This window comes from Manacus vitellinus, unplaced genomic scaffold (genome assembly GCF_001715985.3).
Source record: "Manacus vitellinus isolate BGI_N305 unplaced genomic scaffold, ASM171598v3 scaffold_2_pilon, whole genome shotgun sequence".
Lineage (NCBI taxonomy): Eukaryota > Metazoa > Chordata > Aves > Passeriformes > Pipridae > Manacus > Manacus vitellinus.
Window position 1 is genome coordinate 18,642,834 of NW_021940208.1, and position 15,561 is coordinate 18,658,394.

A 15,561-nucleotide genomic window follows, 5' to 3' on the forward strand; every position below is an offset into this window, starting at 1 on the left:
CACTGGGTATCCATAGTACTGACATTTCTCATTTCCTTACCCTTGTTACACCACAGATCAAATGGAAGCCAGATTCTTAGGGACTCTGTAATTACTTGACAATAATCACTGCCAGCAATAGAGCAGAGTTAGCAAAGAACTAATTATCACACCACCCAGGACTAATAACACTCTACACTTTTTTACCGTTATTTTTAGCTAAAAGCAGGAAAGACATATCTTTTATCAAATAGCATGAAAGACCTTAGATAAGTTAGATGTTTGCAGTTACCACTCTATAAAGCTGGACTCTGGCCTCCAGCTACATGGCATATATTACTGTGAAAGAAGACAACAGGAAGGCTGGAGACCTACCAGTGCTTGTTCCCTGCTGGTACCAGAGAGTGGATTTGTGGGGTACACAAGGAGAGACACCAAAGCTACTGAAGGAAGCACAAGCCTCATACTTTCATGCCTCTTGCTGGATAACAGGAGGGCATACAGAAGGGCTGGCTCTGCAAATGTCAGTGAAATACAGACCCTGTCACTTTTTAACTTGCTGGATGAATTTCAACTATTTCTTAATAGTTGATGGGAAGTCAGTTGGACAGTTTCAGTTGCCATCTCATGGATGGAGTCCCTTTGCTCTGATTGCTGGAGAGCACATTCCCACGTGTCTGATTCATTACGTGCCTGACTGTGGGCAAAGATGGTTTGGTCTCTACACAGTGCTAGCAGCTAGATATTTGGAAAGTAAATGACTAATCTTTTGCTCAGCTAAACTTCTGGTAGGAAATGAGACACATCACTTAACACTTACACTTCAGTTTGAAAAAGAGAAAAATTATTCTTCCCTCCTTGAAGCAAAATTGTGAGACTCCACATGTTAAAGTGTGTACTACACTCAAAATATGTTCAAAGTCCATGAGGGCCACACAGTTAGCTTCCATGATGTTTTCCTTCCTCCACAACTTCAACAAATAGTTAGCCTGTCAAACTAGAGAGATTTTTTTGGTGCTACTAAGGATTTAGTCTAGGCCTTTGCTGATCTCTAAACTTACTTATTTTACAGCAGCATCTGCCCATTGACAAACACAAGACACTTGCCTTTCCAGCAGATATTTCCCACTTGGAGTTAGAAGTTGTCTTAAGCCATGACCTGATTCTGGATCAATTAGAGAGCATTCATCAGGAGATCAATGAATGTAACTCCACACTATAGTTTAAGGTCAGTTCAGTCTAAGAGAGAGGCTAGTGAAGTAAAAATAAACAAATAAAGATCAGGGGTTTTTATAAAAAATGAGAAGAGAGTTTAAGTACATACTTGAAATATTTGCTCTGAACTCTGCAGTGCGGCTGGCACAACACTGATTTAACACTTGGTGCCTGTTCAACGTGTGCTACGTGGATGCAACAAGGTCTGCATACATACACTTGCCAAGCAGAATGACAGAGGTAATATGACTATTTTTGAAAAATGAAGTGTTTATGGCTTGCTCAGTTTCAGAGTATGTTTCATAATCTTGAACAGTCACAATGTGTCACTCATGGGCTTGCAACATAGTCCCTCTGAACAGAAGCTGCTTTGTGCTCACCACTGAAGAAGCATGTGCTGTGTGACTGCCATACTGTATTTTGGCAGTAGCTGTTAGAAGTAAATTTACAGAGGATTAAGGAGATGGAAGGCAGCATGCCTCACACTGTAATGTTGCAAAGCATTAAAATACACTGTTTAAAGAAGAGATGAGAGATGGCTGCTGTTCCAAATCTTGGGGCCTGAGGTTCAGCTTGTTTTGACCAAATTTCCATTTGGTTTTTGAGAAGTCTCTACACAACAGCAGCTGCCCTTGCCCAGAAGGGGTGTGTGAGGACACCTCCCTTCTCTGGACGTCACCTCTAGTGCAAGGTGGGAGCTGTCTGCAGGGGCACAGGGCCACTCGGACCTGCTCCAGTGGGAAGCTCCTGCCAGCTGGTGTGCTGCCTCTGAAATCATCTTGGGGCCCTTCCCCCTCTCCAGATGTGCTCCATGAAGAGCCAGATCCAGGGGCTGCTCTGACTTTATGTCCCCTCAAGGCCAGGAGAGTAAAAGTATGCACTGAGGACATGAGACATTTTTGGCTGTCTGGAGCTACAGTAATGGGATATGCAGATAAACACAAAGATTGAAAATTGGTTGTGTATGCTTTGAAGGAAATGGCAAAGTACTTTATTTTCCAAGTATATTTTTTTTCTAGACTTGACCTTGGTCTGCACTTTTAAGAATCTGACATTTTTTGATGGTTTATTTCACTTTCAGATTTTGGCAGGGTCTAGCCTCAGATATGCCAGAAGTATGATGAGATAAGTTATTCTCCAGACAGAAACAGAAGCAGAAAGCAGGCAGTTGCCTACAAAAGATAGTGTCTCCTAAAGATTTCACCATAAAAGATGCCTGGCTCAGTTTTTGAAAGGAGAAGCCTAAATCTGACAATGAAATCTCAGCAAAATGGCAGTTAAAGATTTTAAATAACCACCTTAGAGCTCACGTGTTGCTTTAAAACTGCTAGTTAAAAGTAAAGACACAAAAAAGGTATTTTGATTTAGGAGATGGGCTATATTTTGCAGTGTTTTCTTACACTGTAATCGTAGTTAGAAGCCCAGGGCCCACAGTATTCTGTGGCCACTGCATTATGCTCTGAAAGCTTACTTACTGCTAAGGAGTCACATTGGTATACTGAAAATTACAGTTCCGTATTTTCTAGTACAGTTTCATCTTTAAGGACAAACAATAGCCCAAACAAATCAGCTTGGACACCACTGCTTTACCTGCTCTGGAGGATGAGCAGGGAAGGCAATGCTGCCAGAAGGTGAAAATTATAACTAGGATGCTACATTGGCTGACTGATTTTGGGAACAGAGCTGGGGCTTTTGTTAATCTTTCTGTAACTCCAAGCCAAAGCCAATTTGAGGCTGCTAAAAGTAGCCTCAAAACTGAGACTACAAAGCTATTATTTGTTGAATGTATTTCAAAGCATTTCTTTCAGTCATTGTTTACTGATCTGGCCTTTCCTCATCAGGGGTAGAAAAACCATAATGAATGCTAATCACCTGCAAGCTTGAATCCCCCTGGAAAGAACTTTTTCAGGAAAATGTTGTTGTGGTGAGAACTTTCAGGGAGTGTTGGAGTTTTAAAGTTTCTCATGATGTTTTGCATTTTTCTTCTAAATGAACAGGAAAAAACTCATCTGGCTCTCATTTGAATTCTCAGTAGACTTTAGAAAGGAAATTCCAACCAGAACTGTATTCCTACACCTAAAATCTACATGGGAATGATGCTGCATGCTTGTCTCAAACCAACAACAGCCAAGGGAATCAGAGCTAAGGCTGGGTCATCAGCACACCCGCTTGTTCCACACAACAGTAAAGGTCTCAGCAGAGGGCTGGTTTTACAAACCAGGCTTCAGTAGAACATACCAGAACTCAGCATTAAGCATGTGCTTAATAATCTAGCTGACCTGACTTCGTAGCAGCCATTCTGTCATCCATGCAGAATATTTATTTATGTAAAGGATGGTAATCATCTCACCTATTTGCAACTGCATTGGAACTATTAATCCTAGGTGCTACTGAAAGTTACGGATAGAAAGAGGTACTTCCATTAAAATATTTATCTTATCTAAAAGTTAATGTCTGAAAGAGGTAAAACAGCTTGTGCCCAGAAAGTGCTCATTCTTCTCTATGGACTATACAGAGAATTTGGGAAGAGCAGGCATATAAAGCTAGAGACATTTCCAGTGAGATTCTTCTTTGGGGCATCTCCTGTTACTGTACTGTGTGACTTAATTTCACTTTTTTTGCACCTCATATTCTCCATTTGCAGTGATGGCATAATGACCTGTATCCATGCTTGCAAGGGGATTTGAGATTTATATAGGAACATTCCTATGTAGGTGCTCAGTGGTTACCACAAAGAGCATGTATTTCCCACACAAAGCATGTCACTGAATTAGTTACCTGACCTCAAAATCCACTAATCTGAAACATAAACAATGAAGTAAGTACTCATGTTGTTCACCCCCTAATCACCACAGTGGCTTATTCATCAATTCACCTGCTGCTTTCCATAGGATACACGTATACCTCATCAGAATTAACTTACACTTATCAAAATTCCCTCCCCCCCCACCAGCTGATACTATACATTCTTGGTACTCAGGTTTTCTTAAGTGTTTTATAAGATGAAGTATCTCAAACTTAGAAACAGTACTTCCAAGTTTTAGAATTTGCCAGATTTTTTTCCTAAAAATGTGTGCTGCCTCTGGGCAAAGATGCTATCTCAAAGTACAGAGCTGGTTTTAAGTTAAAGTCAGGCTGAGGGCAGGTCTTCCCAGACAGATGAGTAGGCATCTCCACTTTCCAGCTCCTTAAGAACCCTTTTCCTAGCTCTCCTTAGACATAAAAAGTGAATGGATTACTCAGTGCACAACAGAGACTACCATCCTGGAAGGGCCTCACCAGAGGACTCTTGTAATTGATGTGAAGACCATATAACTGATTTGTAGACACATCACTCGGCACCATGCTTGCTGTAATAGTTTCCTAGAACTGTTGTTGATTGCCTTCTTCCCCAAGCTTTTCTTCTCTCTCAGTTTAGAAACTCTGGAAAGAAACTTGTAATAGTAATTTGTTTGTGACATGCCTACTTGGCATGCTGTGCCGCACTCTTACACAAATAAACAGGGAACACGATGTAACACCACAGTAGCAGATTTAACTAAGATCCAATTGTATTTGGTGCCATCTGAATGTGGGAAGAATGTTCCCTTAAATGAAAAATCCTCAACAGAAAAACAAGTTCACCCTTCACAAGAATGTACCACAACATAGGACAATACATCATCTTTGACTTATGACTTCATTGGTAAGAAATCGGCCTAGCATTCTTCCTCCAACAGGCATCTGTGCTCTCTATTGTATTGTTCCTTCTGCACAGCTCTGAATTTTGGGTGTCTTTTAGAGTTAGTATGAAGCCACTCTTTGCTAGGAAGTGGTAGCCTGTCCAAAATCAACTCTCTCAATGAACCACCAGGGTTAGGATGGGGGGATGCTACTGGATCTTGATTTAGATGATGAGATTGCAAGAAATTAGAACAAAGAGTTTATATTTCAAGGTGTAATTCATGAGTTTAACTGTCTCACTTTTACTGAGTTCCTCACCCCAAAAGCTCAGTGACAGCCTGAGTAAATGCTTTGACTTGTAACACACAGTCACCTAAAAAATTAATGATGATTTCTTTTCCCAAAAGACTTAAGGACAAACACATTTCCAACATCAGGGCCTCTGAAGAGGAAATACCTCAGGGAGAATATTATTATTAGGTGACAGTGAGCAAATGCTTAAGCAGGAGTGACTGAAGCAGACTGCATACCCAAAGGATTTAATGAGCAGCTTGAAGGAGTTGATGGCCTGAGGCACAGCCTCAGGTCATTAAACCTCAAATGGTTATTATTCCCTAGAAAATGCTTTCTGTCAAGGTCATTAGTGCTATTATACAGTGGAAATTGAGGGTGTATGGAGAAATTAGCATATAGCCTGTTTGCAGAAGAAATACTTTCAGTGACACGGGCAGGTCATTTCCAGGAGAATGCTGCAGCGTCCACAAGCCACTTGGCCTACCTGAACTTTCATGTCACTGCAACATTTCTAAGCAGAGTTGCACTTTTGCAGAGTGTCACTACAGGAACTTTATTATGCATTGAGCACTTAAATTAGCAGTCTGGCATTAACTCCAAGGGATAACATTAGCTGAAGTCCCTTCTGTTTAGCATACATTTTTATGTTGGATTCCTGCCCTACTGCTGTCTCTTTTTAGAATAAACCAAGGAAATCTGATTCAACTGATGTGTACACTGGTGACCATGGCATTTGATCGAAGGCTGAAACTGTACATGTAGTAGGATCACGACCCTTTTCTGAGAGTTTCCTAGGATAAAAGTCTCACTACATCTCACTGCCTTCAAGGAGAAACACCTGGAACCAGAGCAAATATATCCACTGGTGCCTGTGGGGTTAAGGCCAATTGATTGACCAGCAGGCAGGGAAGGGCAGTAGGTGGTGAGATCCCAGTCTGTGGTTTTCTTCTTGGACTCCACCTCTGCATGGGGCACCTTGTGAACAAAGCCTCAGCTTCACAGTCATTGCTATCACCTTCCCATTAAGTATGGAAAGTGTTGGTGCATGAATCCTGTGACTTTTTATAAGTAGGGTCTAGAGTCAGATAGTTATTTGTTTGGTGTGTTTTGTGTAGCTTAAGTCATGACTGGGTATCAGATTTAGTGACCTTTTCTTTTTTTTCCAGATTCTGATGCTAGTTTGTGATGTGAATCAGGCAAATCAAATCCTGTAATTCTGTTAAATCATCTCTGTGGATCAGATTTTTCTACATTGTAACCATATCTACCACAACAGTTACTTTGAATTTTGAATTAGGTTTATTCACAAGGGACCTGGAGATCTTTGGTTTTGTAACTATTATATTATAATGATCAATGCTTGACTTTTAGGGCAATGCAACAGATTGCAACTGCTTAAATCTGTTCCTTCTGCTCTAAACAAAGTAGGAAAACTAGAAGATTGTTACATAGTAGGATCATTTTGATTACATCCCTGACGATGATTTAGCATCCCAATTATGCAGCTGTCCAAATTAAGAGGAGAAATCTTTCTTTATTAAAGACCTTGAGGCAATTTAGAAAGCAACAGTACATTATACTAAATAAAGAGAAAGAACAAAAGGACATTGTGATCTATTTAATTCTTCTGACAATGCCTGCATTAAATGATCAATGCTTAGACATGCATTGATATTTACTGTTTCATTAAGTGTCCTCACATTCACCAGCATCAGCTAATGCATCTTTCACTAAATGGAATTTATGCAAATGTTATTTCAATCACATGCTTCTATATAGGTGTCAGGAACACACTCATCTGTGGGGAGCTGGAGGGCAAATTCACTGATATATTTTTGTCTGATTGGTTTCCTGAGAGATATTCATTGAATGAAACTGGTAAATTACTGGAATACAGAAAAGTGCTTTTATAATGATACTAAGAAAAAAACACCCTTGTAGGATATGACTATATGTTTTTTACATGTATTTGCGTCCTTGATTTTGTTAAGCATATCATAAATATGTTTTGGCACTGATACTGTAAGAAATGAAATTACACTTCTAAAACATAAAAAGTGAAGCTTCATTTTAAAAATAAAAATATAGCTGAATATTTGTAAAATGAAACTTTTGCTTAATTTATATGTTAGACACCATTCCGAATACCCAACAAAGAACTGCATACATGTCACAGTAAAGAAAATTTTATTTGGCAGTGCTGGTTTAGACATGGCTGTGAAGCTATAAATCAGATTAAAATACGTATTTGGATGCTAAATTATTTTTGGACTTGGAAAATTCCACTAGTGCTATATTATTACAGCAGTAGATCCCTGTAACCTAGATTGCAATCAAGCAATACATGTAAAGTCATTTTCTTCTGAAGAAAAGATGAATTTAATCTCCTGCTGTTAGGGGTCCAATGTGCAGTTACATGCCATCTTGAATAAGGTTCTTTTCCTGATCAAGATTTTCAATATATTTTTGTCATGGAACTCACTGCACCTAAACATGTCTAACATTTATTTCCTCCCTTGCTTTGTTGGATTGTGCCGTAAGGCATGCATTGTACTATTTACATAAGAAGCAAATTTGAAAAAGAACCACACGTCCTTTATCACATCTGTATTTTCAACAAAATAGAAAATTTCTTACTGCTGGGCTCCTTTTCCCTCTTATTTTCACAAGTATACCTTTTCTTTCTGCCTCTCCAGCTGTGTTTTTGATTGTCTTGGTTGCCTATCCCCCTAATGCTCAGCATACTTCAGTGAGTATCTGTGAAATTTCATTCCTCCATTTGCTCTGTCACTGATATTAGGAAATACTGAGCTCCACTGCCTGTGAAAACAGTCACATTTTCTTCAGTGGATCTTATGCAAACACAGAGTAAGGAATAACTTCATAATACCACCATCTGACTCATGTACTGAGACTGATAATAAGTGTAGCTACATCCTGTAAAATGACCAGTTAAAAAAAAAATAAATAAATTGATTGGGCTTTTTCTTCTTCCAAGAATGACCATGCTCATTTTTATCTTAGAAGAACTTAATCTACAAAGTTGAAATAAACCATAGAAAATAAGGCATAAGTGGAGAGTGAAAGTTCATCTAATCCACTTTCTGCAAAACCTGCAGGACTAATATTTACTCTTCCTTAGAGGAATCCTGGATTCAGGACAACTTCTGAGATACACCTGACTAAACAGGTTGCTTTGGTCTCAAACCAGCTAGGTGACAAATTTACAACTCTTTGCTGAAGTAGATGTTTTGATGATACAGTTTCAGCTCTGTTCTCAGGCAGAGACATTAACTCGAGCAGCGTGAGGCTGGAATGCAGTGCTTACATTTTCAGCCCTTACATTTTCAGCCCCTACCTCTGGATTGCCACACCTGTAGCTATTCGGTAGAAACTCAGTAAACTTCTCTCCTTTTCCTGCAAACAGTATCTTATACTCCTGCCATGCTGGCATCTCAGCATTATTTACATCCCTGCTTAAAGAAATGGTGCTATTTCATGCAATGCAGCTTTCCATGGTGTGTAAGGGGTGCTGGATGGTAACCTCAGCTGCAGTGCCCAAATTAGTTAACCCTCACTTCTTCTGAATACGAAAGAGCAGATCACTCCAAAGTATCACAGATTTGTTTGGATTAGAGGTCTGCAGAACTATGAGTTTCAGAGGGCAGAAGAGTGGATTCCAGGAAAGCAAAAATACCAGTGAATGAAAAGCTAAGAATACATTTGGGTGAAGCACGGAAGAGGGAATTGCCAATTCCTCAAATAACATTCCTATTGGGGGGAACTATGTAACTGCAGTGACTGCGAGTATCTGTGCATACTTAGGTCATGAGAATGTGATGGATTATCATGAAAGTCTACTCTCAAGAGAGCAATATTTGTGCCAGGCAAATACCGATCTTCTAAATAGCCCATGGTTATCCTGTACAGGGCACAATGAACAAAAAGTGTGTCTGACCAGCCAAGAATGTGTTTTTTCAAATAAAGAAAATCCCTCAATTATCATCTTTGTGATAAGTACCTCTCCAAAACAATATTTTACAAAATATGAACATTTACATGAAACACTAGACACTTTCACTACTAATAAATAACCTAAAGAGTACACTCCTATTTAGTATGAGTAAAAATATCAGAATTTAGTCCTAAAAACTCTTGTATACAATTCCTTGCGAACACATCACAGATAATGATGATTGTTCTTCTCTGCTACTGGGAAGAAAAATGTTCAGTCAAATATATACTTACATATTTATAACTTCGAAAAGATTGACAGGTTTTGAAGAACAAAATCTATGTATAACCAAGTCTCTACATTTAGCTGGTGTCTCTGCAATGTCCATCAAACGTAAAGTAGCAAAGAAGCATTAATTAGTATTACCTTGTTGTAAATTTATTTTCTTCAATCTCAGAGCCTGAGCACTAACACTCGCTGATGACCTCCTAAAGCATCATTGCAGAGATTGCACACCCCCTCAATGCCTGCTCTTTTTTATTTCCTTTCCTTTAGAATATTATAAGACTGAGGCAATAGCACACAGAAAAGATTATATTTAGTCTCTCTTCCAATGCAGATAGGCTTTGAAGCAATGCAGTCTAGGCCTATCCCAAAAAACAAAATTTTTTTTGAAAATATTTCAACTTGCACACATTGAGTGTGAGCATTACCAAAGGCAACTCTTGTACCACTAAACACAGGCAGATCTGCTTCCTCACTTAATATCTGTTGACTCAGTTTTATGCTTCCTTTTACGGCTGTCTCAGTAGCTCATCCTATGTGCAATGAACAGAATCCAACTAGATTTTGTATGGAATTGCATGAGAAAATCCCCAAATGTCCTCTACTATTGTTTTCCAGTTTTAATGACAAGGAAGATGTCATTGTGGTCAGAGAGGAGGAAAATACAGATGCAAAAAGAACCATTTAGAAGAGTAGCCCTAGGAAAAGCTGTCGCTTGAGCGTCTGTCAGGGGGATCAGGTACAATTGCTCTGCTTCATTAATTTTTAATAACATATGGCAACTGGCCTCAGAAGTCTCCAAGACTTTATGTCGCCTTGAAATGAAAAGGGCAAAATGCTCTCCTCTGTGATTCTGGAACACATCAGAGCATTAGCATCTGTGGGAAGTGAAAAAACCCTTCCAAAGCAGCCTTTAAGAGCTGTACATTAAGGGAGCTGCTTGTGAGACCAACAGCACCAGCTCATTTTTACCATGACGATACCACACCCCCATGATAAATATTGCTTTCAGAAGATGAAAAAATGAGAAAGGACAGCATCAAAAATGAAACCTCAGGAATGTTAAGATGGAAGATTATCCTTAACTGAAATATAATATACAGCATTACTGTGGGGTTTTACCTTTATTTATTTAATATTTATTTAAGAATTGTTTCATCCATAATTATAAAAAATTTGTAGGATATTTACATGCAGTCTGCCAGACACCTCCTCAAGTAATTTTCTACTGGAAATACCTGCAATGGTCACCAAGCAATAATAATACACAGTACTGCACATCTACCCTGACCCCAAGCTGTGATCTATATAGTTTGTTGTGCACAACAGAGGTGCATCCTTTCACAATACTCATAGGGACTTCTAGTTAGGGACAAATTCCTTTAATAAAAAGCCCAACTGGGTATACTTAGAAACAATTTTAGTTTCTAACCTTATATTCCTCCTAAAATCCTACATCCTAACCATTGTTAGAATCTTTTTCTAAAAAGCAGATTCGAGACTGCCAAACCTTACTTTATTTATCTTTTAAATGTTATTTAATAAAAAGGTACATGTAATTAACTGTACTTTTAAAGGTGGCAAAATAGGAGATGACCAAAACAACTGTTACTTCATAGGTGTAATGCACTGATATAATATTAGCCATCCATTAACTGTATAGTTGTTTACTATGCTTGACAAGCTCAGAACAAATTCATCACTGGCTATCCATTGCTGGGCTGGAATACATGAGGGATGAACTGGTAGGGTGAGTCCTGTATTTTCCTTATGATGATGAGTTGCTCAACAATTTTTCACTATAGTAATTTAAAAAATTTCACAGCAAACCTAAAAATGTATTCCTTTTATGTCTGCCTCCACAACACAACTCCCAGAGCTTTGCCTACTGATTTCCTCATAATGCTTTTAATTTATGTGTGCAATACAGTATATTTGTACTTTTGCTTACTAAAGAAATATTCATACCATCTATCTCTCTGGGACACTCTCCTGCACCCCAATATCGTGTCAGAATCTATTGGCCAGCTTCAGTCAAATATGACAGGAGGAGCCAGATCTCAAAGATACTACATTTTAGAAAATCTTGTGTTGAGTAAAGTATACCAATTAGCATTCCAGTAAGGGAAAGGTATTTGTGGGGTGACCCACTATCCATGCTGAGAAGCAGCAGACAGTTGGCTAAAGAGTACACAGCAGTCTGCATCAGCATCACTCTATGTACCACCTCCCTTACAAATATTTAAGGGATGGGAGAGAGAGCCGGAGAGTGACATGGCAGAGGGGAAGTAAGGACTTGGTTTCAGTGAGGTGGGGGAAAGGAATCCAAATCTGTAGGAAACTAGGCTTCACTGATGACAGTGCTCAGAAAGCAATTAATTTAGTTCAATTTTAGTGTAATCTCTAAGATGGAAATAAAGGTCAACCACTACTCATCACTGGGCAATGGGCTGCTCCAACTTTTGGCAGCTCCAGAATGACTCATGCAAGGAAAACATCACTGCTGCATTCTTCGCCAGTGTCGCAGGAGTGACCACATAAATGTCCTCACAGCATAATACTCTCACAGTATTAATGTCCTCACACTGTACTCAGCCCAGTCCCTCCCCCTGTTTTTTTCTTTAGAAACTCCAAGAGAAAAAGATACTGCAGGGATGTGGCACTGAGTAGGAGGTCTGCAGCCTCCCCCTGCCCTGAGTTACATACTTGCCTGGGTCCAAAAAATCTCCTAAAAGAGTAATTTGCAAGAAAGGATCCTGGAGCATCATATTTCCAAGTGCTACAGATCTACTACACTCCAGCACGAATGTCTCTTGAAGACACAACCAAAACCAAGGACATAATCATGCCCATATCAAACCATCAAACAACCAGCCATTCCTTAAATACACATCAATTCCAACATCACTGCAGACCCATCCTCTGTTCCACAAACCATGTCACAATGAAAGGCTGTACAAAGCCCAACTTCTATCAATACTAGCCAAAAATACGTAATGTGTTTATAAGAAAAAAGCTTTTACTCAGCATTTTTTGTGGTGTGAAGAGAGAAATTTGCACAACTGTTACTATTATTTATATTTCATTACAAACCTCAGCCAAAATCAGAACCTTATAACAGTCAGTGCTGTTCAAATGTTTAATGACAAACTAGCTGGTGCCTTACAGAGCTTACAGTCCTCACAGACAGGCAGAAAAGGAAAGGATAAGAAACAAAAGCATGGAGACTTACGGATGGTCATCCTACGAGGGGATGAATTTAGCTCCTCTGAGTTAAATGTAGGAGATTTGAGCTCAACCCACTCAGATGATGTAGAGGCCAAGACTGCCTCTCTCTGGGGGGAGTGCTCTAATTCTTGGGTTATTATGCAAGAGGAAGATAAGTCACATCCATCTTCAAATGAGTAAAACCCAACTGCATGGAGCTGCCAGCATTTATTTCCTATTGTTCCTCCATAATCCCAGTGAAAGAGGTATTTACTTGAATGAAGTGGACTGAATCATCCTCTGGTGGGTGGTGGATGGATGAATAGAGAGGGGGAACATATCTCCCTCCTCAGATCTTCAGTAAGAACTGCTGCTCTCCTTAGACTGTATAAGGAATTTAAGCAGCTATGACAAATTGACTAGACCATGTGTTTAACCCTGGGTACCTAAAAGTTTAAATTAAATGGACTGGGTTCTCCAAAAGACATATGGCCTCTCTAGCAAATGCCAATGTTTCCTGATTTTTCGGACAAATACCATTGTATTGCTAATTATAGTGGGCCTGACTTTCATCTGGAATAAATGAGTGTTGCTGCTGCCAAAGACTGGCCCAGAAAATCTATGTAAGATTGCAGGATCCTTGCAAGAAAACGAGGCCCTGTGTTAGGTGGAGCCTGGTTGCTAGGAAGGTCTGTTGCTGAATGATTTAGTCCAAAAGATTAAAAGCATTATTTCACTTTACAGTCTCTGACTTAGCACAGTAAACAGCCTTCAAAACCACAATCCAGTAACAGTGCCTTTGTCCCTGCTTGCCATCAATGGCAGACTCTTTTCTCTGTCTTTTCTCCAAAATAAAACAGGATAAACCCAGGAACTAAGCATTTTTTCAAAGGTAAAACATAATTTAATCTTTAAGACAGAGAACAGAAGAGTGTGGGTTTTCTCTGACTATGGACTTCCAGTAATTTCGCTGAAAATAAATATTTAGATAACAACCAATGGGATATTTAATTGTCAGAAACTATTATATTTAAAGAAAGTGCTAGAGATTTTCAGACTTGTTTTCCTATGTGTGTTGACAACCCATTCCCATCATTTACACTCTGTATGACATATAAATACAATCACTGCTATAATTTGTAAACTGTTAATATTAGGACTGTAGCGATGGCTATGCTTTCAGTTCTATATTAAAAAAAGACATCTTTTACATCAACATCTGTCTGAACTTCATTACTTTCCCATCCATTATTTGTACTTCTCCTCCTTCTCCTTGGCCTCTCTGTTTTTTTCTTGTTGCTGCTCTGACTGATTTCATCCGGGAAGCTGCACACCCGGACTGCTCTTGGCTCCTGTGATACTCATAAACCATGAAACAAACACAGGGGGAAAGGACAAAACCAAAGTAGTAGGATATTTGGTCAACTTAACTATTTGGATCTCTCCAGCACATAATCAGGCAATGGTACCATCTGAACTGAGACACTGTATCCCGCTGTATTGGATCTGGCTGAGATGGTGTTCATTTCCCCATATAGCTCTCACAGTGCTGTGCTTTGCATTGGCAGCTAGAAGGGTGTTGATAACACACCGGTGTTTTGGCTGCTGCTGAGCACAGCATCAGCACTGTAACATTCCTTCCTCAATCGAGGGCAAGATCCTGGGAGGGGTCCCAAGTAGACCAGCTGACCAAGGGGATATTCCATACCATATGCCTTCAGCTCAGATATAAAAGCTAAGGCAAGGAGCAGGAAGGCAGGCATTCATTGTCTCCAATGGCTGCCTGCTGAGGAACCATTACATGTGCTGAAGCCCTGCTGCTTGGAAGTGGTCGACCATCGCTGCTGATGGGAAGTTGAGAATAAACTGTGTTATCTTTCACACACTCAAGCTTTTGCTTTGCTTCTGCTTTAATAAACTGCCTTATCCCACTCCACGAGTTGTTTTCCATCTTATTTTCTCCCCTATCAGGCTGGGAAAGGAAGTGGTTGGGTGGGCACCAGGTGTCCAGCCAAGGTCACCCCACTTGCCTATACTGTCCATCCTCTCTCCTCCTTAGTTTGTGTGAAAATGAAAGGTCTTCAGGTCAGGACCATAACTTCCTATAAACCTGACCAGAACTCAGAGACTGGTAACAGGACAATTGGTTTCCTAAATGATACTGTCCTCTTCTAGGAACTAACCCATAGCTCTGGTAAACCCACAATGGGTAGAATAAAAGCATTGAGTTTCAGGAGCTATTCTCAGTACTACTTGCTCTTATCTGAGGGAATTTTTTCACATCACAGCTTATCTAAATGTAAAATGAATTTTATGATAATATTTAGTTCAAAGACATCCCAAGAAGTATTTAGTATTTGGAATTCCACATCTCTGGAGGAAAAGCACCATGAAGGTATATAATAACTGGAACTGCATGTACAGAGTCTCCAGTTGGGTACCAGTGAAGTTACACATAAGATACTAAGTTAACATATACAGCAAAATAACTTGAATAAGAAATGCATGTATCAGTAAATAAAGTATTTAATGACTTTGTCAGCATGCATTTGTCACACATTGTTGGATTTTGTGTACGGTCATAGAAACACCCCCAAAAGGATCAAAAGACTGTTATTTCTTGTATCAGAAAAATAATTTTACTCTGAGAATAAGAAAATGAAACCACTTCTCACAAAGAAAAATGAACTTGTAAGATGGTGCAGCTCTGAAACAAATTACATAGATTCTACTAATCAATAAAATACAGTTACCAAGGCAACACTGACATCAAAAAGTGAAATACAGAGGTCTGTCTTACATAAACACATACACATACCAATATGTTCTGTGAACTTTTGCAATCTAGCAGTGACTTCAAGGAAAAATATGTTTTTACAAAAGAACACATATTTTCCCAGGCTTGATAGATTCTTATGCAAGAGCTTTTATGAGATTTTAGACAAGTTGTATTTTGTTTGGTA

The 15,561-nt window shown here is 39.3% G+C and overlaps 1 protein-coding gene across 5 annotated transcripts in view; it reads right to left on the reverse strand.

Annotated features, from left to right (window-relative positions):
- STARD13 (StAR related lipid transfer domain containing 13) overlaps positions 1-15,561 on the reverse strand; it is a 293,516-nt gene that overhangs the window by 53,371 nt on the left and 224,584 nt on the right. Inside the window, exon 1 of one of the 5 annotated variants that reach the window (XM_018071076.3) lies at positions 355-447. The exons of the other annotated variants lie outside the window; for them this stretch is intronic. The gene's annotated coding sequence lies outside the window, so the exon portion shown is untranslated. Of the gene's footprint in view, positions 1-354; positions 448-15,561 lie in introns of those variants that run through there. 5 annotated transcript variants of the gene reach the window in all.